Here is a 26,121-nt window from a genome sequence, read left to right on the forward strand (position 1 = left end):
GTAGGCCCATTTCTGAACGAGGCGGCTATTCACTGCCTTTCTTTCTTTCTTTCTTTCTTTCTTTCTTTCTTTCTTTCTTTCTTTCTTTCTTTCTTTCTTTCTTTCTTTCTTTCTTTCTTTCTTTCTTCTCTCTCTCATCACAGACAAAATAGAAAATTGGAGCTGGGGGGTTATCTGTCCTCTTCTGGCATATCCCGGTAGTTTGTTTGCTTTGATTTGTTTTTCAGCCATCCTCATCCCCTCCATTTATGCCTCTTAGCTCCATTTTTGCCACCAACAAAAGAAGCATTTCGCCAAAACCAAATCGCTTCTTGCATAACGTAAGAGGGCTGTTGTTTGTTTGTTTTCTTTTTGTTTCATTTTGTCTTTTGTCATCTTTGGCTGTGTTTTAAAGAAGCCGCCCCCAACATCTCAAGTTAGGAAAGTAGAAGTCAACATTTATTGTACATGCATACCTTGGGCTGCTAACCCAGAGAGATGGGAGAATGAGCTGCTTGCTTTAACTGGCATGGGTTGAAAGAATAGGTGTTGGTTGGAAATTGCCCTTTGGAAATGGTTTTCAACAGAGGCTGAGAAACTTTGGAGGTATTTGCTCCTGGGGGTTCCATGGATTTTGTTTTTTCAGTTTGCTAATAAAGGGAGACTATTTGAAGGGTATACTGAAGTGGAGTTCCAAGTGGAGGAATTCGTGCCAGCTTCTCTTTATGCCAGCCTCTTGTCGGCCTTGGCGTCTCGTTCGGATGAAGCCTGGCATGCAGGCACCGCCCATTTCTTGGTGCTGAACTGCTCTGAGAAGGAAAAGGGAACGCATGGGGGGAGCTGTTTCACTGAAACTGGCCTTTCTTGAAAAAAGAAACCATTCCTGATGATTGTCCAGATCATCGGAGCTAAAGCCAGCGGCTACTGAGCAGCAAAATCTTTCTCCTTCTCGGCACATCATATTTCTGGTACGAAATCAAATGTAGCTCTTTTGAAAATATTTAAAAATGCCATTTTATTTATCCAAGTGCTTTGGCACTTGCTACTCCTACATCCTTTCTTCCCTCCTCCATTCTTCTCGCTTTTTGTGCTAAAACATTCAATTTATTTAAGCCAACCAAACTTGATGATGGGTTTTATTATTTATTATTTCTCCTGACTCTTAATCAGGATTTTCTTCTGATTCTGAAAATATTTTGATTCTGGGTAATTGGAGGCTAAGTTTTTTGGTTTTGGATTTTTGCCACCCTACGCAGGAGAAAGAAAATTGTTGAATCATATCAGACTTGCAATTCAACATGGCAGCCCCAGCTAAGATAGTATGGCTTTGCAAGGCTTAAAGACATTGCAAGAAATGTCCCTTTCTGGGGACATGAATTTTGATAGAGGTAACAAAGGGATAGGGAAATAATTAGCTCTTTGGAGGAATGATTGGGGGAATTTTATATGCTGTCTTCAAGAAGAGGGAGAATTCGGCCATGTTATCCTCATCTCAGTATTTTGTAAGTGTTAACTATTTGCAATCTGTTCTGTGCCTATCATTTAAATGCTGATTTCTTACTTGTTTGAATTTACTTTTTGTCTCGTTGGCACAATTTTGGGGTTCACATGGTGCAGACGAGATAATTTTGGGTATTAGGTTGTTTTCTGACATTCTTCAAGATTTGTTAGGTGAAATCACAACTTGGTTTTTATTGGGGGAAATCTTGATGCTTTTTCTGGAACAAGGAAGGTGGGTGAATTTTTCAAAGTGCCCACTTTGCTTAATTTTGTAGACTTGCCCTTTCACAATCAAGAGCCTCCCTCCAGTTGCCGCTGATATAAACTTTGATGGACCACACTACAGCAAACTATATCCCACTTGCCATGCAAGGATGGAATGGAATTTAGTGGCTTTGATTTGTGTTGATAAATCTGGCCTCTTTATGTCAAGCTTAATTTAGGCCTCTGTTGTCTAAAACAACAGAATTTTGTTTCTCCGAGAATAAGAAATCCCATCAATATGCAACTGGGTCTTTGTAAATAGTTTGCTGTTAACAAAACCATTTTTTCTGCTAATAACAATTATGCAGGACAATAAACAGAAAGAAACCTTAGCTCTGCTTGCTAAAAGCACGTGTTGAATGTAAAGCAACAAATTCTATAGTACCAAAGCTTCAACGACTGCTTTTGCAAACTGCGAAGCATGGGATATTTCATTAATTCTTCTAGATTCCCTGTTCCCCATTGCCATAGAGACAATACCAGTATTTGGTTCTAGTCCCCTCACTCATAAGAGGGCTTGCTTTAGTTGGGGAAAAAAACCCTTTTTTTGCAAATGTAGAACCTCTCCTTTCTGTCCGCAATCTTGCCAATAATCCATATGCTAGAAAATCCATTGTTTCCTAGATGCAATCTTTATAACCTTAAGAGTAGAGACTTCAGTATTTCTCAGTACTTGCTGTTTTGCGGGGTTGGCTTTCGTTTGGGGTATTGCTCTTTTGAACTCAGGTTCTTGTAAGAGATTCATTTCATGTTACCATGCATTTGCTATAATCCACCATTTTGTACCACGTTTTCCTTGTCCCTCTCACTACTTCAGTGGTAGCAGGAACTAGCCCTTATTTTTTATGTTCTTAGCGGTAACTTACGCTAGTGGACACCCTCCACTGCTCTTACCATGCTACAGCATTCATAGAAGTCTGCCTATCCCAATATAAATTTCAACATTTTGTTACTATCGAGTAGGCTTGGGGTAAAATGCGGTATGTTAAAATAATGTCTCAATGTAAGTGCTGACTTCCCTCGTTATACACACACCTACCCCTGTGCTGTATTACTCAGACTCCCTGTAAGGCCCAAATCAGATTTAAATGAAAGTGTTAAAATTCTGCTGAGATCATGCTTGGGAAATTCGTGTGGGTACACAGAAAAATTGCATGATGGATTTTACAGAAAAATTAATATATCCAGCAAGAAGCAAGGGGCGCGATTCAACTGCTCAGACTCCCTTTAAAATTATCAATTTAAACTTCTGAATTCCATGGATCCATGCTTTTTCTATTACTCTCCACTGAATGTATTCAGTAGTGCCATATGAATCCATTGCAATAATCAGTTCATCTTTGGGGGCACGCATATCAGTTGCTCCAGAAACTTCAAAGGTAGTACTTTACTAGTTAATATTTGAGAAGAACAGTCAAAAATCCATTTATCAAGTTACCCGGGAAATGGTGAGGAAGGCTATCAGAAGGAACGAGGTGGTAGCAGGGGTGTGCTACCAACCCCATGTTGAATTAGGTCAAGCTCAGCAGGTACTCAACCAGTTTCAGAATAAAGGGAGATATTTTTAATGAGAAACATTGTCATTTTGAGTGGTTTTCTTCACATTTTTGCACCATCCCTCGTATTCAGCTATAGACATGTGGTTTATTTGCTAGCTTAGTTGCTGTTTAGTTTGATGTAACCTGCAATTTAAAAATTTGGTCTTCATTGATGAAGCAGAAATCTGGCTTCCCACTCTTTCCAAATATGTTGGTGTAATTTAGAACTTGGTGGTTTTCCTCCTATACCCTTTTTTCATGTAATATTCTTCCTTGTCACTTTCCTCATTTGTGAATTTGCTCAACTATTTATATTTCTCAGCAGTATATTTTTCTGTTTATTTGCCATTAGTACATTTCACTCCCTTTTTACACTTTTAGCTTCTTGAAATACATTCTTTAGCCTTTGATCCTCTATCACTTTTAACCCTTTCTTATTTTCCTTTGATATATTTCTTATTATCCCCTTTTTCTATAGGCTTTCATAGAAGGAGGAATTTTATGGAAGCAGGAATTAATTTGAATTTACACTTACAGAAGCACACCATTGGAACAATTTCATTAATGCAATTCAGCTATTGAAGATCTGCCATTATAAAAGTGGTTACAAGAACACCAGAATATTAGAGAAGTATAATTTCTAGACTAGGAAGTGATTTCTAAATTAAACATTACATGGATGAGGGGAAAATGGTAGAAAGCAGAACATTACACAGTATTCCGGTTTCTTCTCACTGGTGCATGCAAGTAACCATCTGTTTATGCAACCCTCCAACATAATCTGTCTAGCTCCCAAGTTTGCTCTCAAAACTTTACAAATGATATTAATAATAATCATTTGTAAAGTATTGAGGGCAAATTTGATATTAATACTACCTTGTTTGATATTAATCCATTAATATCAAACAAGTTAACTTAGCTGAAGAATGCAGCACAAGTGTAGTCCTTCATAAAGTGATGCTCTGGCAATTTAATGATGATGAAATTTGGACTCTTTTTGCCCCATTAAGTTAGCATTATAAATTTTCCAAGAGCTAGGATACTTCATACAGATTTATTCAGACTTTATACAGACTTTCAGTATGAATTTCTAGGACTTTCCCCAACTTTGGCTCCTCAGTATAAATTGGAATACAATTCTTATTACTCCCTATCAATATAAATTTGATAGATTATATTCATGGGGTTTATGAGCTATCACTTTTGGGCAGTGTAAGATTGGATACAATCTTTATTACCATTGTGTAAAGTACAGGCTGGTGAATATATTTCCATTGGCTAGCTTTTGTATCCAGCTTTGTGTATGAGAAATGAAATCTAACATTCTTGATTCTTTTACTCCATTTCTTTCCAAATCTCACTTGAATTAGAAGCACCTCTATCAACCTCAGTGAACTTCTGCTGATTTTTTCAACTATACATTTTAGTTTTTTAAAAATTATCCATCCTAATTTTGGGTTTTCTGCTTAGGTACCCTTCCCCCACCCCCGCCATCACTGAAATGTCATGTGATTGCTGCTGAGATCTTGTAAAATTTTAACAAAATGTCATGAGATTCAACATTATTAAATTTGATGACTTTTGAGAAGTATTATGCAGGAATGCTGATATATAACTTCGTAACTTTCACTTTATGGGGATTTGGGGGCACTTCTTGAGAGTCTGGTGAGTTTCATGATATGTATGGTTGCTGCATTGACAACCTCAAGGTAAAATGATAGCCCATGAAATTATTTCACCTCTTTAAAAAGGCAGACTAGGTTAACAGTGGTTCTGTTGCTGACAACCAGCCTTTGGTTACTAGTTTTAAATAGACATCTCCTTTTTTCTCTCTCTCTTTCTCTTCTAATCACTCTATGGATAGCATCAAAATGTGTAACTTGGCCCATAAATACAGCCCTACCCCCAAAGTAGTGCTTTTACCTAGAGGGGAACTCAAACATTCACTTTAATGGTCATTTTTCATTGCTTTAATCATTGATGTGAGAAAAATAGGTACACTCTGCTTTCTTTTGATCAACAAACTATAATCACAAAGTGAGCCATGAATATTTAACATGTTAACATTTGCTTTTAAAAATTATTTTGAGATGTTAAGTTCAAAGTGCATATTTTCCTACACCACAGAGTGGACAGTTTAATACAGCATATGTATCACAGCAAATAGCAAACAATTTAACACAGCAATGTGTATCACAGCAAATAGAAAATGGTTTTCTTATAAACCCTTCCAATATGCATGACACATGTAAAAAAAGGGGCAGAGCTTTGATTGCACATTCATGGCCACCATTTGACTTTTTGATCTTGCACCAACCGACACCCTTGTATCCTTCACACTTATTGGTTCTACCTCACTTCTGCAGACATTTGTTAAAATCCTTCTGTTCCCCAGTGAGTACAGTGTATAGTGAAAACTTGATTTGCCTGTCTTCACATGTAAAGCACCAAATGTCCATGGTGATTTAGGCCAACTGTTTAATAACATCACTTGCATCAATTTAGACAATTTGCATAATGATATTCTTGCACAATTAATGCAAACTGGTGCAAGTGACATAATTTGCATCATTTCTGCAGTGATGTCATCATTAAAGTGATATTTATTTATTCAATTTCGATATACTTTCACATTTCATGGCCATATGTTTGTTAAATAAATAAATAAACAAACATACATACATTTGTAAACTTCTCTATTAATTCATTAAAATAAAGTTTCACTGTATGTAACTTATTTCTGTTTATAGAACTGTAAAGAATCTTATTGCCCTTAGCCCAACTTTTTGTAGTAGGTCAGGGAATCATATATCTAAGATATCCTTGACAATACTTGGCTACTCTTCTCCTGTTAATGAACTTTACCTATGAACCATACTGTAAACTCCCAGGAGACATATTGGAACCCTCCAGATGCTGATAAATTACCATTTCCAGCATCCTTTGCCATTGGTCGGGTTGCCTGTGCAGCTAGAAGGTATAGTTCAGCAGCCTCTGGACGATCAGGTTTTTTTTGTCACTATTCAGGGTTCTTCCATCAGCCATTTGGAAGCGGAGTAAAGGAGATTATTCATTAAACTCTTCTATGCAGCAGCAGGAGACAATTGCTAGTACACAAGAACCATAGCTCTGTTGGGGAGAAGACAAGTCTTGATAGCATTTAAGGCATTCTTTATACACAATTAATATGATCAGTTCTAGAAATCTCAGCATAAAAAGATTGATAGTATAACCAGACCATTTGCTTTTTATTTGTATTGATGATTGCCAACACCTGTTTCCTAGAAGAATGACGTGTAATTATGAATTCAAGGGATCCATATTAAAAGCAGTGCTGTCAATGGACTACTCTCAACAATTGTTCTAAACTCATATTTCTCATAACTTATAACATTTTAATGCATAGAATTTGAAATGCTTTTTTAAAAAGTAGTTTATATTAAAAAGTACATTTTTTAAATTCTTGTATTCTAAATAGATTGCAGTTAGTTGATCACCTCAGCATTTATCTTATCATTGTGGTGAGGCATAAGATGACAACATATTACTTTGATTTGATTTCTAATAGTGGATGTCAATATTTATCTTAGATTCCAGTTTGCTTATGCTAAGACTATTTCATGTAGCATTTTCTTTAACTGGAAAGTTTTTAAAAAAAATTGTTTAGGAAATCTTTGATAATGCAACAGGATTCTCTTCCTCTCTCCTTCCTACTGTACCTGCTGTTTGTTCTCAAAATCTGTTCTGACCGATTGGGAGACTCTTCAGTCTGTGGAAACAGCTTCCACTAGCTGAACTGTGCAACTGAATTTTACCTGCTATATTTAATATTTCATTTAATTTTCTTGCCTTGCCATATTATTGTTTTTGCTTGTTCCCTCTGTGGCATGATCTGAAATTAACGTGATACACTGACTATTAAATATGAAGAGCTATATGCTATAAGACACCGTACCTTGTCTTTAAAGTTATAGTAATTAGGACTGGGCGTGCTTCAAAAATTATTCAGAAGGGCTTCAGACCTCACACAAGAATGAGCATAGCACCGCTGCTATTCATTAAAGGAGCCAGGACTTTTTCAGGCTTCTGAAAAAAAACGTGCCACCACTTTAAAGATTAGCTTAATTTGAATAACTGTATTCTTAAAGCAATGATGTATTTTGTTTTCAGGCTCACACAAAAACTGAAAAAGCCTCAGGTCCTTTAGTGAATAGCAGAAAGGTGCTTTGCTCAAGCAAGTCCTAAACACTTCTTCCAAATTATTCTGGAAACACACTTAACCTTAATAAGAATTAATTATAAAATCCTGCATTATAAACTTCATTCATGATGGGAAGGAGTAGTTTGTGGTTTCTCATAGATAGATAGATAGATAGATAGATAGATAGATAGATAGATAGATAGATAGATAGATAGATAGACAGACAGACAGACAGACAGACAGACAGACAGACAGACAGAATAGATAGTTTTTGTGTATTCTCATGTCTGCAAAAACTATTTTATCCAGGCTTAGAATTCAGGGAGTCCCAAGACATCTGGAGTCCATCAAATTGAGAAAGGCAGCTTTGAAAGATGCTACATATGGAGTCTACTGCATAACCTAATCTGATTCAAGTTTAATGTCTCTAATGTATCTTGTGTTGCCACTGGATTAAGAGATGAATAATATATTCATTTCAGGTTTTTCTAAAGGTAAAATCTTGCAAAGATAATATAGATGTACATTCTCTATATGTGAGTGAAAACAAAACTAATACAACACTCTCAGAGCAGCTCCACATGTGCCTTGAGTAGCAAGGCCAAGCCCAAATCTCAAAACATAAATTTTTTTGTTTGCAATTTAGGTGACTTGACTCCTAGTTTGGAGTTGGGAGCATGCCACTTTCCTATTGTCAGGGATTCATGGCAATCCTTGTCTTCCAGCTCTATACTCTCTCCCTACCCCCTGCACTGACATATGGGGAGCTCCCAGCCAGGCTGGATGTTTTTGGTCTTTGTTTTTCTTAGTATGAACAAATGCAATGAGTTGACAAGAAATGGCCCTGGGAAAGGGGCAGTTTCTGCCATCCTTCATTGGTCCAGTTATGGAAGTGCACATCAACTCTGCAATGGCTGCAGCTATAGTGCTAGCCACAGCGTTCTTGGGAAGTAGCAATGCTAGTTGTGTAACACTGCTCTCAGACAGCTTTCCCTAAGTTTTATTATCTATATAGGTTAAGGAGTATAAATATATACAACCTATATAAATATCAATCATCAATCAGATACAGTCCTCTTAATAGGATGTTTCAAATAGCCTTTTACATTGGAGAGAACTGGAGAGAGCTAATCTTATATTGATCTAAGGAATCTCCTTTATCTTCCTTTTGAAGAGAATGGAATTAGGAATATTGTGAACTCAGAACCAGAGCAGCTACTCTGCTTATAATTCGCAAGCTTCATAAATAGCTTTCTATAGATAATCCCACTGAATGCTTAACTCACTGCCCACATCTTATAGGCTTGGTTCACTCAACACAAAAAGGGCTCATCTGCAGGTTCTGCTTACTGTGGTACAAAGATCTTCCACTGTTTCTCAAGGACATGTTCTCACCACTTACCCTCCATCTCAGCAGCAGCCCGTAAGCTGGTATGAGATGTTCTAGCATGAAAATAGTATTTTACCTCTTATCACAGCAGAAGACCTCTGATGTGGACATTCTAGGATGAATGGAAGTTGATCCTTGCATTGGTGATCAACTGGGCTCCAGTTGGCACAGAAGATCTGTATGAAACTTCTCCCTTGTCTGGCTGCTGGGCTCTGTACCTCCATAGCTATTTGTTCTGTGGCTGCAAGAGGTTGTTAAATTACCATCCATTTGGCATGTTCTGAAATGGGACATTTTAGCTGAGTTCACAATATTGCAAAGTGACTACTTAAGTAAGTCCCATATAAAAGGTCAGTTGAATTGAACCTGGGAAGTCTGCCTTATGTTTCTTTCTTCATTATTTCTCTCCTGTGCTGTGAAGAAAATCTAGTTGCCATTATTTCTTAGGATGTTAAGTTTTTATAATGTGATCTGCCTGATTATGTCTATTGATCAGGTTTTGGCTTCTGAAGTAGATTTTAGCAAACCCCTGTGTTAAACGAAAGAAGTTATTTTAATAGCAACATTGCTTGTAACATTAAGTCATTGATCTATATCTTGCTAAGCAAGGTATGGGGCACTTCTAGACAGTCCCAGTTTTGGAGTGAAATTATCTCCACAGCGATCCAATGATATTTTAACTGGAGGCTAGCCATTACAAGAAATTTCAATATATCTTTGTTGTTTCCTTGAATGGGAAATGGCTTTAAAGGCAGCAAAAAATGGGGACACCTGGAATATTCATAAAACAACCTGGACAGGAAAGGAGAGGAGAGATATCTGAAAGTGCTAGTCATGAATGCAGAGGAGGCATTTAGTGAAGAAGTAACTATTTGTCTTGCTTTCCGCCTTTGATCTTCTCAACTTTTATTCTCTCCTCTGTGGCAAAGTGAAAGAGAGAAGAGAGGGTAGCCCACCCCTCCACTCATAGAAGTATGTTCGTCTCCCATTCTAGATCAGAAAGTCAAAATACCACAGATCAACTTCAAATATAAAATGGATTCTGAAGAGCTGAGGATGGGGTCAACTAGAAGTGTTCGTTGTATTGCCTACAATGGATTTCCACTAGTAGCAGTAATAGCAACAATAACCACAGCTAACTGGAATGAAGCATAATCTGACATCTTCCTGGGAAGCTTGCAAAACTGAATTATGCCTCTTTAAATTGCAATCTTATGGAAGCTTTCTCCTCCCCCCACTTTTTTTTTTCCTTTGGCACATATTCCATGGAAAACACCATAGGCTGTATTCTTAGTCTTCATTATATTTTGTCCTTGAGTATAAAGTTACTCCTTTGTACCAAGTTTTAAAACAGGGATATACAAACGTTTTTCAGGGTTTTTGCTGGCCTGCTGGGGTTCACACTTCAAAAAGTATGTTCAAGACAAAGAGGTGGATGAGGCATGGATAAAAAACTATCAGTTTAATAAAATTTAAATTAATCATACTAAATTGATTAAATGCAACAAATATGATTACTTCCTATATATTTCTCCTTCCTATCACATTAAAAATTACAGCTTGGTGGCAAGTTATACTCCCCTGTTTTAAATTGTTGTAAACTGTATAATATGTTTGGCTCCTAGTCCATACTGGGCAAATTAACCTAAAATGTAATTAGGGCTACGTAGCCACATAGCACTGTTATACAATCTGAAAATTACAGCCAGAACAAGCACTTTCTCATTCTTAATGAATCTACCATTAAATATACAAAGTTGTGTCTGCTTAGAAAAAGATCTTAGCTACATCACTATATAATTAGATTAACAACTGACTAAAAGGTGAAAAAAAATCATGTTCAAGTCTTCCAGCTCTTCCCCTTTGGATTCAGCCATAGGAATGTATCACAGTTCATGCCTTTTTCATATTTTATTAAAGTATAAGTTAAAATATTATCCATATTACATTAATAGTCAGTCTTTTACAACATAGTTATTATTCCACTGACAACTTACTTCCCAATATATTTTTGCAAATTATAAAAGCACTCTAAAAATTTTTTTCTTTAAATTGATCCCATTATAAAACTATGTGGTTTGTTTTTCCTCATGCCCATTTTAAATTAAATTAAATATCTATCTTATAGTTGTTGATAATATTGTATTTTTCAAGTATTTTTCCCATGGATTGGATCACTATCAATAAATTCTTCATCAAAATTGCATGCTTTTTAAAATATATAATGGCTATATGTTACGAACAACTTGTAATTTTGGTGAGGAATTTATTATAGTTGAAATGTTATATCTAATGATATATTTTGCTATATTTCTGTAATAAAGCATAATGTTCAGCTTGATTTCACCTCGATATTCTAACAAATTTTTCCATAAATTATTTTAATTGTGAATTATACAATAGACCTTCTGCTAGTAGAACAACCACGCTATGCAAAAAGATTCTCATTCTTTCCTGCAACTTTCTCTTCTGAAAGCTTAGACAATTCTCTGGAGCAGATTTGGAGGTGGAACAGTTCCAGAAGACAAACAATTGACCTCAGAAATGGAGGTCCTCTCACACAAAATATCGGATATCAGTGTTGCACCGATCAATGCTGTGGGTCTTCCTTCAGACATAAGATCACTGAGAATTGAAAATTGGGTTAATCACTCTCTGTCAGCCATAGGAAGAAGGTACTGGCAATCCACTTCTGAAAATGTTGCCAAGAAAACTGCAGGGATTTGTTCCTGTAATTGCCAGGAGTCAGGGTCGACTCAATGGTCCATAACAACTACAAGGATACTTTACAATTATTGTTAAGACCCAGATTTCAAGAGTAGATGTGCGCAGAGAAAAAATGTCTAAGTATGGACATCCTTCTCTGAATGTTTTGATTTTTGTAATCACAAATTAGATTTTCTCATAAAAGCTATTCTATCAGTCCATATTGTATTTGGCTTTCCAAATTTCCTTGACTACAAATATTTGATTGTCTGATTACTTTGAAGGTGTGATTCTGTAGCCACAACAACTATCTATTCATTTAAGTTTTGAGATAGAGAATTAGTAGTGGGTTTTATTCAACCAGTGGAAATTAGTATGTTTTCAGATAGTTACTTGTATTAAATTTATAGTGGATCACTCCAAGAAAAAAATAGTATGAAGTTTTAACTAACTTTTTAGCTAATTAGGGTTTCCTCAATTGATCTGATAACATTTCCTGTTATTTAATTATAAGATTGTAGGTATTTCTAATGACTATAAATTCAGCACTAGCTGGCACTGGGAACCCCAACTGGCACCATGGACATCAATATGCCTGCAGATGCTTCCACCGTTGCCTCCCCTCTACCTTTTCAAATTTTAGCATGCTATTTCAATTTTAAACAAGATTGCAAAGGAAGCTGATATGTGCCAAAGCATAGCATCAGCCTTCAGAATCATCTTTACTTCCAAGAATAACCTTGAAATCAGCATCGGCATTCTTCAAAAATAAAAATGGTGCTTTGTTAGCAAATATACCCAACTCCCCCCAGTAAAATAAGACCAACAACAAAGACAAAGATAAGCAGGGGGCTGATAGTGAGGTCCTAGGGAGCTGAAGAGGATGATAGGGAGCAAGCCCACAAGTTTGTCTTCTAGTAAATTAGTAATTTGTAACATCACCCTCACCATGGAAGCCATTTTGTGAAAAAGCAAGCCCCCACAGCAGCCATTTTCTTTGTCCTTGACACGCTCTCAAAATGTCAAATGTTCCCACTGGTTCAAAAAAGTAGCACTTAAGATCTGGTGCACACATTAGAATTACAGAGTAATTACACTCAGCTATTAATCACTGCTCCAGCATGGGAAGCAGACATGTATGAAAGACTCCTCTGATCTTACCTTTAACACAAAAATCAGCTGGCTTTCCCTTTGTTAGCATGTTGTAGGAGAAGCCATATAGTGTCCATAATTGCTTTAAAATATTGAAATATTGCTATAGCTTCCTATTAAGGGAAGGTCAGTAACGTTTGACACAGCCAGGTGGTTTCCATTACTCCTGCCTTTTCCCATTGGGAAATTTTCCACAGTTTATGTGTTTGTAAGCTGAGTCATGCTTCTACTTTGTGCCAGCAAGCCAGTTCTAGGAAAGATGCATTTCTCCTTTAAATCGGCCGAATAAAAGCATGAAGCCTCAGAAGCTGATCTTTCTCAGGCTTAAGTCTTTTGTCCTGATTGCATGGAGGGAAGATGTTCTCTGGAGCACTGATTATTCTTTTCTAACCAACATTCTTCAAGCCTCCCTCACCCCTCTTTGTTTTCCTCTTCCCTCTTTCAATGCTTGCAAGATGGCGGCTGCTGCCTGGTTAGGAGAAGGAGGCAAAGAAGCTGGGACATAACTCCAGCCGTATTTGAACCTAACCCTTTTGTCTCTGTGTGGCACAGTCTCCAACAAAACAGAGAAAGGCCAGAATAAAACCTGAGTTGGAGCCAGACACCTGGGGGTTGTTTTGACGCCATCGGGCATTGCAAATAGACTGGGATGCCAAACTGAGCAGTTGTGTTATCAGCGTAGCATTTCTTGATATGGCACAGCCAGGATTGTAGGACTGTGCCTCAAATCAGTTGGAAAGATTTGTTCATAGTATCATAGGAAATGGTCTTACTGTCATTTCCTGGATGTCTGACATCAGTTGTTATTTGATTAAATACCAGGACTGTAAATAATTGTATGCCATTGGTCAATGTGATTATGATAGGCCATGCTTCAAGGCACAGTTTAAACCAGTGTTTTTCAAACTTAGCAACTTTAAGATGTGTGGACTTCAATTCCCAGAATTCTCCAGTCAGCATGCTGGTGAGGGAATTTTGGGAGCTGAAATCCACACACCTTAAAGTTGCCAAGTTTGAAAAACACTGGTTTAAACTATCTCACTTTTCTGTTTTTGTTTTTTTTTAATATCTATCTACTTATCTTTACATGCTTCTTTTCTTCATAGGTGTTCAACTCAAGATAAATTACATGTTTAAGAAAAGCACTGTTGTGACTGGATAACACTGTTTCAGGGTTGTTTGTGGTGAGAATAGAGCTAGCACTGCAAGATAATTGCTGTATGTCCCTGCCCTTTAATAACTATAGGAGATCCCACAAGGATAAGCCATATCATTCAGCAGAAAAGACTTGGGTATCATCTCTAAGCATTACTTTCTATGGTAGTATAAGAATGCAGTGATAGTTGCATCAGTTATTCTAAGAAATCTATCTCCATCCAGTGGCATCAGAAAGGGAAGGAACAGTCAGATCATGACTGTTTCTGAGTACCTGTTGGAAAGACAGTGAATTTTAAGGCATTTAGTAACTCAGGACCAGTAGCTGTGATGTGTCTGGGTCTGTGTAACTATAAATGCGCATTTCTTTCTCTGAATCAGTGAAAAAGATGGCAGTTGTTATTCATGCCATATTTTATGCATAATGGGAATATAAAATACACCTATGTTCCCAACCAACCTCTTATATCTAGAAATAATTGTCTGCAGTAGGTAGGAACTGGAATTTGGGAAAATGTAACAGAAGAAGTGAATTTCCAGAATAAAAGAATTATGTGCTGCAGATAACAGTGCATTTAATTGTTGCTCCAAGCTATTCGTTTTAAGATGAATAAATTCTATACAAAGTATAGCTCTTAGAGTTACTTTTTGAGACATTCTCTTTATTACTATTACTGGTCTCTGTTGGATTGTTTAAAAATCAAAATGTTTCCTGGTATACATAATGTAAGGCTTTAGTATACTGAAACCTTATAGGTATCATCACAGGCTTTTCTGCAAGATAAATTAGTTAGCAAAATAAATAATGGATTTGCTGGCATAGGGAGACACTAATTTGCAATTACAATTTGTGTTATGATTACATTTACAAATAGTTTATACATGATTATTGGATAATTAGTAAATCAAAAAGATGATACAAGAACAGTTAAAGTTATATGTGTGTATTTGTAATTATAATGAAAGTTGTTGAAGGTTTCAATACATTAAAGCTGTACTTATTTGTATATCTCGTCCCTATTACTCAGGGAATAAGCCTCAGTGAATTAACTTGAGTAGCTGTGTACAGTATTATACCATCGGTCAGTAAATTTAAACAACTCATTTATCACTTACCAGAATTATTATACCAAATTCCTGATTTGGATTGTAGTTGAAGCAAAGAGGGAGAGAGAGAGAGAATGTCACCCAGTTTTTAAAATGCAGCATAGTGAGACATCAAACCACTGAATATTCACAGGCTGCTTGAAAAGGTAGGATTTTTTCCCCCAAACAGGGTGAACAGCTGTGGTTTGCCATCTAAGAGCCTTTGCAGAATTCCTTTCTTAGTCCACTGCATGTCCACTACAGTAGTCACTTGTTGCAGACTTCCAGATAATCTTACCACTAAGAAAGGGTTACTTCACAGAGACGCTGCATTTTCCCAGCCTGCCAAATTTTGTTGCTGAGAAAGTGCAGCTAATTCCCACAAGGATGCATTCATTTCTCTTACTACTGCTGTATGGAATGTGATCGCATAAAGTGCCATAAACTGCATGGGATTACTTGTGATAAAAAAAAAAAAAAAGATTATGGTTCCCGTTTAGGTTCTACTGTACTATTGAAGCCTAGTTCATCAAACACTTTTAAAAGGATGAGAGAGAAATGGAAGAGATCCTGGCAAGATGAGTGAAGAGTCATATTTATCTCAGCAATCAAGGAAGTTAAATACACCTATTTAAAAATACAGAGCAATGATTTGTTTTCAATCATTTAACAACATTGAAAGAAGTCATAACTAAAATATGCTCTGCTGCTAAGCTAAATTTCACCAGGCATGCCCCCCAGAGGTTAAAAAAAGTCAAGAGGGCAGGTTATGACCATGTGACTAAAACCCCGCCCCTTTTTTTACATCCAATACATGTAAAAAGAGGGCCAAGGTGTGTGTGGTTGTGGCCGCCATCTTGACCTTTTTGACCCTCCCTCTGTAGATACCCCTGACCTTCTCTCAGGTCCACATGCTAAATCAAGGGGAGAGAAAAAAATATTACCTTTCCTCTTTGAACTGCTGTTTGCAATGGCATTGTCTTTATATTTGTTTTACACTCAGTCAAGTAGCCATGTGCTGCCTTCCTGCCTGTTACAGAGACATAGCGATGGGACATTTTTACATATGTGCATTTTACAGATCACACTGTGATTTTAACAGAATGATTGTTAGCTGCTTAGAATGAGGGCAGAAAGTGGATATAAACAATAAAGTTAGGGAGTCCAAGTAATATTTCTATAATTTCACTTCTCACTCTTGAGAGAAACCCCTAAAAATAATAATTTCACTCCTTCAAAAGAATACACGAAAAAAAAAAGCATTTGATTATTGTTATTGCTGCAGGATTAAAAAATAGTTTTGAAGCAGTATAATCGAACCAATATTCAGCATGCAGAAAGTATCTGCTGTTTTTGAAAGTCTAAGACTTTTCAAAACACATGTTGCTGTTGCTCTTGCTGCTTTCTTTTGGAAAGATTACCTGAACCGAACATCAAATTGCTGCACCATTTCTATCGTAAATCTAAATGACAAAATGGCTGACTGTCAGCCATTTTGTAAGAATGCAGGCAGCGAAATTAACCCTGGGCTTTTGTTTCAGGTTAATTGTTTCCAAGTTTAGCTATCACACTGAAGGACTGACAAGATTTTAAGCGAGACTGGCACCACTTTTCTATCTGGGACCTGCCTCCGATAGTTTTGGCAGCCCTGCTCTGGACTGCGCCTGTACAAAAGCTGAAAGCACCATCTACTTTTAAAGCAGCTATTTTATTCCTTGTTTTTATAATCTGCCAGACTCTCTTGATAACAGAGCACCACCTGAAGCTATAAAAGCTTGCAAAAATATTTGGGTTTTGAGGCAAGCTTAGCATTTGCAATTGCTTAGGTTTGTTTGCATACAGAATGCTGTTTTGGCTGCATTCGGATTTTGTTGGCTTTGCCAGTGCTGGAGTTTTAAGACGTTCGGTCAGAGATGCTGGACATGGACAATGGCACTTTGATATCAGGCCACAGGAAAACACAGCTGTGACATCTCTTTTCCTAGAAATGTGCATGAAATGAGAATTCAAAGCACCTGATTCTTGCTACAGGGGAGATTTTTAAAAATCTGTTATTATTTTTATTTTTATTATTTACTCATGATGACTTGGGAACCTCCCAGTCTTTAAAAACACTAAATGTCCCCCTCCCACATTACATCGTACCACTTGAACGGTTTAGCTGTGACCAAATAAAATAAGCCCCAACTTGATCAGCACTCGTTTTGAAGATTTGAATAGATCTTGCTTCTCAAATTTATGAAACAATGCTGCTTCCTTTGTGAAATTTCAGACTGTGGGGGAACGTTATAACTACTTTTGTAGGAGGTTAAACTTTGCCAAGTAAATATATTATTTGGAGATGGGGTGAGGGTTAAAGATCTACTTTCCTGTCATGCATGCCATTTTCCCCTGCTTTAATGTAGATACTTTTCTTATATTTGTTTCTGGGGGCCCTTCTTCTTGCAATCAGTACCTTTTCTTCTTTTCCCCTAAAAACAACTAAACAATCAAAAAGAATAATTTAAAAAGAATGCTAAGAAGGCACCTAGCTTTGTTTCTTGTTTGGGGGCACGAAAACAAAACAAATAGCTTTTTCTATAACCACTAAGCTGGACACATCTTTCTGCACAATTGCAGGGTAACACCCATTGAGAACATTTTATGTTCCAATATTCTATCATTGTTGGTAATTATTGTTAATTTACTTGTTTAAATTAAATCTTTAATGTAAGCCCTTCTAGGAGTCTAAAAAGCCATGCATGAAATGTTTTGTACAGTTTCAGAATAAGTAAACATGCTTTTGATTTCTACTGTTTTATCCAAGGAATGTGAATGCAGAGGAACAGAAAGAACTATTTAGCATACATCAAATTATTTAATTAACATTTCTAAAGGTATCTTTATATTTTCTTTCTGTTCCTCCTATTTCATGTTGAGTTATTTATGCTGCATATATATCCTGTGAATATTGGGGTTCCATCACTATGAAAGAACTAGTTATGAATATGAGTCTATAGCACTGAAAAATGGGATTTGATAACACCCTCCTATGTGACTTCCATGTCCTCCTAGTTGTTTTGTATTCCGCTCTTCGTGGCAGCTATTTTCTGTTGTGCTTCCACATTCTCTATTAAGGCAGGGGCCTGATCACACTCTCACCCTTATTGTTATTCTAAAAATAGAAGCAGGGTTTCCTGGATCAGATGAAGGGTAGTGTAAGTCATTGTGGTGCTTTACTTCCACGTCTGCTACTTATTATATCCAGCACTGCCTATGTGAACAGTGTTTTTCTGTATTTAGTAATCTCTCACCTGAAAATAATGGAATTAGAACGGATAACTTGTTGCAAGCCTAGGTAAATATTGCCAATATAAAATTGAGCTGGAGTATGACCTTTAAAAATGAAAATGTATGCTTCAAATGGCAGATGACAAAGAGAGCTTCTGCAGCCATTACTAAAAGTAGACTTACATTGCAACTGGATTATGAATCTCACCCCTCTTGTTGACACTCATATGATACAGATTTTTTTCTCATCAATACAGTACTTTGAACTTCTCTGTCTGCACTTCTCTGTACCATCAGATGATATAGGAGTGCAACACTTACCCTTGTTTCATTTCCTTTGGAATGACATCACCGAGAACTTCAAACATCTTAGAAATTTGAATTTTTGTACTGATATATAAACTTGCCACCTAATAAAATAACAGATAATAGAAATATTCTTGCAAAGCAATTTTGCTTCCCTACATCAGATCTCCAGACAGGCACTACCTAAATCCTGTTAGCTTACACAGCTTCAAAACTTTAGCTTGGCCATATCTGAGGGTCAATCCTAGGTCTGTTTTATTCTTTTAAATCAAACCTCTCTGCTTTCTACTGGGGGTGGGTGTATGGATAGACAGTTTATATGATAGGAGATAGATAGATAGATAGATAGATAGATAGATAGATAGATAGATAGATAGATAGATAGATAGATAGATCTATTGCCATCTCTGTCATGAAACACTCTTTTAATACTTCCTATTGAGAAACACTAAATATTTCAGATTCTTAACATTCATTTGTCAAGTTCTGTCCAGCTCTTGTCTTCCACAAACAGATGTTCTTCAGATGTATTAGACCTCAGCTGTCATACGCTTCAAGCAGAATAGTCAACATTAAAATCAGCTCAGGAGGTAAGCTAAGAGCCTAATTCTATAGTTTGAAAAACAGCATGGACTAAATTAGTTCTCTTGATCAGGTTTGAGGCTAATTCTGAAGTAAGATTCAGTGCTTCCTGTTGATTGCCATAGATAACCCACAGATGGCTATAATGTTTATTGTATCTTCCATACTTAGATTTATATTCTGCATTTCTTCCAAGGGCTCACAACAGCAGGGGAATCTTGCTGCATTTTTAGGCTCACAAACATGTGAAGTAGGTTAAGCTAAGAAAAAAGTCATACAGTAGGTTTCTATGGCTGAGGCTGGATTTGAACTTGGTTCTTCCTAGCACCAATCTTACACACTAATATACTTTTTAATGAAATGGGATGAACTTTCCAAGGACAAGAAATGATTCCAACTTCAGAGAAATAAGTGCAAAGATTTTGGAGCTAGGCTCTTTAAATCATAGGAAAAAAGGAAAGGAAAGGAAAGGAAAGGAAAGGAAAGGAAAGGAAAGGAAAGGAAAGGAAAGGAAAGGAAAGGAAAGGAAAGGAAGCATTTTTAATTTAATTTAATTTAATTTAATTTAATTTAATTTAATTTACTATTTGGCCAGATCTAAATTGTACTCAAGCATACTTGCCTCCTTTGTGAGGATTTTATGTAACAGGATTTTGTACAAATTAGTGGCAGTAAAAATAAGTTTGTAAATCATGTAGATAAACAAATTTTAAAGAAATTCTGGTAAGAACCCTTCAGAATTGCTAGATTATGAAGAGGAACTTGGAGCTCGCTTTTTTAAATGTACAGTATATAATAAAGCATACAGAAATATACACCTGCACACATATAGATATATAAAAACAGAATACCTATTTTTGGGGGGGGGGGTGTTACAGAATCAGATGACATTTGCAGGCAAAAGGTAGTATAAATGTTTCCCTCCCAGATACTGCAGATGAAATCTGAAGATGTAAAATAAATCCACTACCAAACTAGACTGAAGTATCACAATCTGATACTGTTACCTGAAAGGTTTATGTTGTATTAAAAATGTGTGTTAGAGTTTTAGTCACTATAAAAATCAAATGTTTTCTGTGGAAAACTGTATTTAAAAAGTATCAGTTAGATAAAATTGTCTAGAAAAATAGGGGAAAAAGTATATTTTTAAAAAGCCTATATGGAGGCTAATTGCGTAACTTACCATCTTTCTGCAATGAAGTTTTTTAAAGATGTATTAATATCTATACAGCTCCAGATTTTTCAGGATGGCTTTATTATTTCAATTTGATAAAATAAAAGCCCCAATTGAAAGCATAATGTTTGGTTTTCTTTTGGGTTTGCAGTTTTTTCTTTCTTTCTTTTTTTTTCTGTTTCCTGCTGAAAACTGGCAGGAAACTGCTATTTTTCAATGGTTTATCACTGAACTTAAGAACACAAGTTTGATTAAGCTGTAATAAAAATACTTTTAAAAAAGGAATGTGAAGGCAAGATGATATTATGGAATATACCATACAGAATGTTGACACCTTAACTGCAGGAGACAGCTTAAGAGAGAGATGTCATTTTTAGAAATGGTAGGGCATGTGGGGAAAGGGGGTAGAGAAGAAAAGTGTATCAGGAATGAAAAGTTAGCTAAATGCCAAAATGTTGAAAGCATATAATGGGTCGGTGCTACGTGGTCATAGCACCTAACTTTAGAAGTGATCTTCAGAAAGTCATTCTCTCTCTCCCACTCTCTCATTAGGATTGTTTTACTATTTTGTTTTTTATATTGTGAGCTGCCATAGGAATCCACTTGACTGAAAGGAAAGTATTTTCATTAATAAATAAGCAATGAGAGGGAGAGTGGACAAATACCAATTTTAGTTCCTCAGTTTCTTACTGGTCACAATTCTAAATTTGTTCCATCCTGTCTTCACATTGTAGGAATGTTTAAAAAATAATATATTTGTTTTCATTTTTTTCCAAATGTTTCTAAAATGCTCATTATTTTATGTAAGCTCACTAAATAAATCATTTTTGCATATAATTCTACTAGGTTTTTCACTAATATATGCATTTCTGTCAACTATTTGCCCAATATACAGAAAGAGAATGAATTCTACTGCAGATTCTGAGCATAGTGAAGGTATCTGTATTGTGATTTGCACATTAATTTGTGAAGTGCTACTCTTCACCAAAATGTGAACCTAAAACTCAGCCCCAGAAGATCTGGAAATCTGGATGCAGAGGAATGATGGCAGAAGATAGGCCAAGAAAGTTGTTTTCTCTCCAGCTCTGCTCCATCCTCCAATAGCCCCTTCAAAGGCTGTTCCCTTGAATGAGACCCCTATGCCCTGAAAAGAGCTTTTCAAAGGGTATGAGGGCAAGAAAGTCGCTTTTCTCCCACCCTTACAACAGCAAACGTTTGGATCTAGTCCTGTGATGCTCTGTAGCCTATACACTATGTTTTGTTTACTATTTGTTTACTATTAATTTTATTTCTGTGACCCATGTAATAGCAATTGAGTTATAGATACTACTGCAGATTAGATAATGGACTTTGTAATCATATAAAATCTATATATTATTCAAAGTAAGCATATATTTTGACCTTTAAAGATGGACAGATCTAAGAACTACGAAACATAATATATTGTGAAATTATTCATTTCTTCCTTCCTTAACAGATATTCTTAACTTAGGAGGGGGGAGTGGTGGGGGCGGGGGGAGAGAATAAGGAATTGTAGACAGAAGATTATGCTAAGTAGGGATTTTTCTGCAATGCAGCCTTCAGCTATTTGTCTTCCATGTGTGAACTGACTAGAAAGGAAATCATCTTAAGAAATCCCTTTCTGGGTTTCAACTCTTTTCTCCACGTTGGCCACAATGACAGCCAAATGTTCCACCTGGTCAGAATTTACCAAGACCTGAAATTGGTGGATTCCCCTGCTTTTTTACCCCTCCCATCCATGCTGGAAAAGCAAGCACCAATTGCTTTCCTTTCTGTGGGCATGGGTTTTGAGGACTAGTGGAAAAAATCAGTTTTATAGTTCTTCCTTCACTTAGACTAGAAAAGGAAATTTGCCAGAATTCTTTTCAATTAGGAAGGAAGGAAGGAAGGAAGGAAGGAAGGAAGGAAGGAAGGAAGGAAGGAAGGAAGGAAGGAAGGAAGGAGCCAACATTTCATCTACTACTTAACTTGAAAAACAAAAACAAAAGAAAAGCTAATGTCATGGAGCCCAGGTATAGTATGAAATGGGTGTCAGAGAACAAAGATTGAGGGGTAGGCTGCCCACCAGCCATTTGTGTAAGATGGAATGAAGTGCAGCAATGGACCAGATTGCCTGACTACCTGCATGCACCAGAAGAGGGCAAGATGAGTATTTTTGATGCAAATCAAGAAAACTCAGATGGAGGTCATCTTCCCAGCAGTCTAGGGGTGGTCTGAGGATGATGTGATCCATTCCTGCCCTCCCAGAATGGGGGCAAGCAGGAAATGCAGATCAGTCCAATCTTCTCTCCACTCTGTATATACTTTCATGGGAGAAACAGGGCAATTGCACAACAAAAATTGTAGAACTGGAAAAAATCATAAAGTTTCTCTGAATCTTTATCAAGTACTTAACTGATTTCTTGATAGCATTGTGGATCTCAGAAAAAAACAGTGAAAACTGCTTCAGTACAACTTCGAGAGCCCAGTGCTTTGCATTTGCTAATGTTTCCTCATTTTCTCTTTTTGCAGATTGCATTTGATCAGCCGCTTTTATCTGAAGCCTCAAGACCATCAGTGTTCTTCTTAGCCATCATTGAGTTAAGTTTGCTATTCCTGACCATCGAAACAATGCTGTCCTTGAGGCTGAGGTAGTAGATTGAATAGTTGTGGAGCCATCTTCTCCCTTTGAGCTAACTATACAATCTACTGTCTTTCCTAAGGAGGCAGTCAGTTCATCTGCTCCTACTGGATCACCCATTCCTACATGCAAGTCATTGCCAGGAACGATGATCCTCTTTGGGCCCTGGGTATCAGGCATGCAGTTCCACGAATATCCAAAACATGCGAGGCCTTGATGTTGCTCTGTGGAGGTGAGGTAGTAGGTTGTATAGTTTGTGGGAGGGATTATATCCCATTTCAGGTGATAACTATACAGTCTATTGCCTTCCTTAAGGAGCAGCAAATCTGCTTTAAGAAGTGAATGATGCACCAATAGTGATAATGTGCCACACCGAGCAGCCCAACAAAACCACGGCTCCTTATTGATTCTAAGTCTGCGCATGTCGGAGGAAAAGCTTTTTCCTGTGTTCTGGGTTAAGCACTTCCTCTCTGCTTGAACGGATTTGCTAGATTTCTTCACATGCTGCATTCCTTTCCTCTTTTTCCACCTTGGATTTCCTTTTCTCTTCCTTCCAGCACAGCCACGTTGCAGCTCTGCTCCTCTTCCCACATGCTGCGGAAAACCTAGTCATCAAAGAGTCACTTGGTAGCTTAATGAAAAGCCTTCCTGTATTTGACCTTATCTCTCATGGCAAAGTGATCTTGTATACCTGGCTACTCATTTGAAAAGATAATGTGCATTAGCATGCTAAGATGTATCCACGCTAACAGGAGCGCACAGACAATTTCCCCTGGGCTGGGAACCAATGTAAATCAGCTTTTCAAACACCAGTCATGTGTCCAAATGACTCTGTGATCCAACTTCTTTCTCTCAGAAAGACATTGGAGAAGAAGGTCGTTGTAATCTATGCCTTATGCAGATGTAACATAATATAAATGATATTTTGTGTATTTCTGCTTCCAAGTGTGAAATTGGGATAATGCTATTAGGAAGTGTCAGCATACAAGAAAACGATTGCGTAGTTTATTTGGCTCATTATCATTATTGCAAAACCTTTTGTTGCTCATGTCATTATACATTTGCTGAAATCACATTAATTTTGCTACTCTTTCTCTCTCCCCCCTGCGATGGCAGGAGCAGCACAGCTGGCTTCCCTCACCGTACTGAGGCATGTCTCCATGGAAGCCTGCCCCATTTGTTCCTATGGTGGCATCCCCTGGATAGGCGAGCCCATTTTCTTCTGGTTGGGCTGCCCCAGACTTCCAATCACAAATCTTGGCTTTGGGGATTTGAAATGGTTGAATTTTGAGGGGTTAGGGGAGGGCAGCTTTCTCATTGGTGGAAACTCTCACCAGTGCCTGGCCCTGGCTCTCCCCTCTCCCCAGCAGCAGTAGGCCAGCTATTTCTCCATGACACTTCAGTGCTCTGACACAGAGCTTTAAGGAAGTTTAGCAAACAGCATTCTTATTTTTCCCTCTATTGTGAATAAGCAGTGCAGCAAAACAAGGAGAGGGAGGGAGGGATCTTGGCTGGCAGCCATTTTTTGTACTCCATCATCAGCGGAAGGGAGTGCTTGTAGTTCAGCCTGAGTTTTCAGGATAACTGTCTGAGAGTGACTGCAGAATCAAGACTAGTTCAGAGAGGACTGGGTGGTTGTTTTTTGTTTTTTTAAAAAAAGCACTGGTGGCATAAAAGGATCCTTATCTGCCAGAATGCCCTGAATGTTGCATTATTTCAGGATATTTGTTGTGATGGGGGACTGGAATTGCCACTGTCATTTAAAAAAAAAAATGCAATCATGAAGCAATGTAATGTTTGAAATATTGTATTAAGGGAAAGTAAAATAGCAACCTCAAAAATCAGCATTAGTTTGCTGGAGAAAGGGTTGAGTTGCCAAAGAAAAGTCACAAAGCCCAAATTATTGATTAAAATAATAAATAAAATAATTTTATTATCCCATAATAAAATCAAATCTATTAATACCTGTTTATTTGCTGTTCATTGAGAAATCCAGATTTGAGATCTTCCATACCCCTATTTCCCAAGTCTTTATAACGCATGTTTAAATTTAGAATGCTTCCCAGTTTACTTTTTCAGATCTATGGTGTTAGTACCTCTGTATATTTATATTGTGCAAGTTTAAAACTTTTGGAAGATATCAGCCAGTTCAGGCAGCAGTGCTATACTGCTGCTGCTGCCTAATCCTTAAAATAGTCTGAAGCTGGCCTGTGACCATCTTCAAAATGCAAAAAACAATGTTATAGCAGCTGAATCACTATCAGAGCAGAGGAAAGAAATTGGGAAGCAAATTTCCACCAATCCAAGTAAGGACCATCTACTTCTGCCAATCTGTAGTGCTTTCAGGCAAGAAGGTCAGTTTTATTATTATTTCAGATGCACCACAGCTAAAGTATCAATTGATGGATTTGACTCCTGGGTACAGCTGATGATATATGATTAGACAGAACTGGAGTTCTGAGCCACTGCAAAAATGTGTGGAAGTGTCCTTTTGCCTTCTGTAACCTCATCTATGACTGAGTTTGCCTTGAGCCTGCCCATGGCTTCATCCCCATGCATCAGTTATGAATTAAGAAAAATTTCTTCATTCTCTCTCCATAAAAGAACTTGCTAGGCTGCTTCCCATAGTCCATCTTTTCCATATTTATCTGCAGTTTACCAGACAAACAGATCTCCTCTGAGAGGTTGCTTTATAAAGGATAGGGGATGAAGGTTGATTGTAAAAGTATAAATAAATGTCCTTTATTTATTTATATTCCATAGAAATAAGGTACAATAACACATCTGCATATGGAAACATTTGAGTGATTGCAAACCTGCTGCTATTATTCAGCCATTGTTACAGAAGCATTTCTGAGTGTTGGAGGCTGGGGATGGAGAAAGATCAGCTGTAACATGCATAGGCAAACACCATGGAGGTTGATTGCACTTGCTGAATTTGCCCTGATTCCAGGCAGATGTAAAATTCTGAAGCCTGCACAGGTAAAAAAGTTGGGGTGGTAGAAAATCTCTCCAATGGAAAACACCCCACAATGTTTCCTTGGGCTGTAGAAGCATGACAGAGTATTGTGAAGAAATAACATTAACACTGCAAATTTCAAAGAATAATTGGCTTTTCATCATTTGCTGATGGAGGGAGGAAGATACATGGGGTTCTACATGGGAAGGCTTCTGTGC

At 37.2% G+C, this 26,121-nt stretch overlaps 1 long non-coding RNA gene across 1 annotated transcript; it reads left to right on the top strand.

Moving 5' to 3' along the window:
• Positions 1-84: 84 nt before the first annotated feature.
• On the top strand, positions 85-23,876 carry LOC148214207 (uncharacterized). The gene is made up of 2 exons (XR_015793483.1): positions 85-947; positions 22,836-23,876. It is a non-coding gene; the product is annotated as an uncharacterized LOC148214207 (long non-coding RNA).
• The last annotated feature ends 2,245 nt before the right edge of the window (positions 23,877-26,121 follow it).

The sequence above is a fragment of the Python bivittatus genome, unplaced genomic scaffold (assembly GCF_059951505.1).
Source record: "Python bivittatus isolate LINGU-HERP-01145 unplaced genomic scaffold, Pbiv_v1 ctg000700_np1212, whole genome shotgun sequence".
NCBI lineage: Eukaryota > Metazoa > Chordata > Lepidosauria > Squamata > Pythonidae > Python > Python bivittatus.